General features: G+C 53.6%; 1 long non-coding RNA gene across 2 annotated transcripts; it reads left to right on the forward strand.

Annotated features, from left to right (window-relative positions):
• Positions 1-214: 214 nt before the first annotated feature.
• LOC134473171 (uncharacterized) lies at positions 215-1,704 on the forward strand. Of its 2 annotated transcripts, none has more exons than XR_010043265.1 (3): positions 215-536; positions 749-1,082; positions 1,570-1,704. It is a non-coding gene; the product is annotated as an uncharacterized LOC134473171 (long non-coding RNA). The 2 variants fall into 2 exon arrangements; XR_010043264.1 differs by having other exon boundaries at positions 749-1,176; positions 1,570-1,703.
• Positions 1,705-2,109: the final 405 nt, after the last annotated feature.

Below are 2,109 nucleotides of genomic sequence, written 5' to 3' on the forward strand. Positions count from 1 at the left end.
CCTGCACCCCAGCATAGCCACTTTCCTCAGAACCCCAGGCTCACATCCCACCTTTCAAATCCCAAGGGGCCGTTTGCAAACAAAACCTGCTTCACCCTCAGAGGCCCAATCCTGCTAGCTACCAAGACAGCTTCTGCAGCCTGACCTGGCAGAGGGAAAGGTGGGCGGGGCAGGGACAGAAAGAGCCCTCATTCCAGATCAGGCCGCTGGAGAAGTCTGGAGGCCTTGGACTGCAAAGAGAGCTTTGGCTTGGAGAATATCTGTTACCTCCACTGCTGAGCTCTCCAGATTTGCTCTTGGGAGCAAAAGCTCAGTCAGCCTGGTGAAGGGGGTGACTCCTCTTTGCACCCCAACACCAGAGCAGCAGATGCCTGCTGCTGGGCTGACCGACAGGAATGGCATGACTGGAACTCTGGGCTGCCTCGATCTCCTCCACGTGGTCCTTCTTCTGCTGTCAGGGCAGAGGCTCACACTGATAGTGGGGGTCTTCGGGGAGCTGACCTTCTGTGCCCACTGAGCTTCTTCAGGGACAGAAGGTGAGAGTTGCTGCTGTCATTGGGTTTGGGCTCAGGATTCTCAGGACATCACCTCTGTCTCCTAGAAAGTCGGGGGGGGGCATAGACCCCACCTCCTACAGGGTGGGGACTTCTGCTGGGAGAGAAGGTGCATGGGGAAAGAGGGCACATCGATACATGGGCTAGGGAGGAGGGTGATCGAAGGTGACAGTTTCTTTCCACATTGCATCCAGGTTTCCAAACCCAAGCCCCACACGCTCTGCGCATTAGTGGATTCAAGGCCACCGCTTTCTCTCCATCCTGAGTCAGAACTCCCTGAACATCCCTGTGCCCACTGTTCCTACCTCTGCAGAGGGGCTGGGGACATTGCCTTCCTGCTCAGGGGCCTGGGTTTCTGAGGAGGGCATGGGGCGCCCGCGTCGGTCCTCAGTATCCAAGACAAGCATTTGTCGTGAGCCTGCTCTCCTGGAAAGCCTGGCCTGGGATTCGACAGAATGGTGATTTCTCCATGGGAAGCCGGGGCTGGGGGCACATTTTGCTCCTTAACTGTCCACGCTCTTCCCACAGGTCTGTGACAGCTGGCAGCCAGGATGAGCACTGGGGAGGTGCTGAGAAGTGGGGTGCTCTCCCCAGCTGAGCACACCTATTGGACAGGACAAAGGTGCTGGGGTACAGCGGGGTGCCCAGGAGTCACGAGGGTCTATAAAGCAGGGCTGGCAGGCTGAGAAAGGAAGTCAACAGGATCGATACATCCTCTGCGCAGACGCCAAGCACCTAGTGACGCGGGTCTCCGGGCTGTTTTTAGTGAGGATATTCCAGGCTCAGGGTTTGACATGCGTTTGGCGCTGTGCCTTGGCAGAATGCAACGCAGGCATAATGTGATCTTCCTGCAATTGTCTGTTTCACTTGGCAATGGAGGCTGATTTTTTCCTGTGAAGCAAGCCCAGAACGTCATTGGGACAGTGGTTGGGTTAATTAATGAGGCATAATAATGTGCATAATAAAGGCTGATGATCTGAATTCCCTTCCCGCTATTCCCCTCTCCTTCCCGCAGTGGATAGCCGGCCTCACCGGAACCTGTGAGTGGCGCTGCATTGAAAGACTTTTCGTGTAAACACCAGGGAGGGGACAATAATAACTCGAGAACCATCTGTTTGATTGAGTCCTTGACTTTTTTTTTACATTTCCCCCCATTGCATGTTAAAGGAAGTAAATAGGAAAAAACCTTCTAATTATATTGCTGTTTACTGATTACAGGATAACTCTAATTGTATTTAGCTTGAATACCATTGTGACCCACACCCAAAACCTTAGTCATCTTCTTTCTCCCTGTTTCTTCCAGCCCCTCTGTCGCTGCAGAACTCTGCGGCTGATTGCATGTAGGTTTACTCTCAAGCTCCCTGGAATCCAAGGCTCTAGAGGAAGCCAGCAGGGGCTGGCTGCACACCCGAAACCCAGATCCACCAAGAAAAGAAGTGTTTCCCCAGGGTCAGTGACAAGGTGACAAGGCCCATGGACGCAGGGTGCAGAGCACAGAGTTAGGTTCGGCAGTTTCCCCTGAGTTTGGAGAAACCACTAAACTCTTTGGTCATTT

Source organism: Cavia porcellus, unplaced genomic scaffold, assembly GCF_034190915.1.
Source record: "Cavia porcellus strain 051 isolate PalLab524CR breed Dunkin Hartley unplaced genomic scaffold, mCavPor4.1 scaffold_26, whole genome shotgun sequence".
Classification (NCBI taxonomy): domain Eukaryota; kingdom Metazoa; phylum Chordata; class Mammalia; order Rodentia; family Caviidae; genus Cavia; species Cavia porcellus.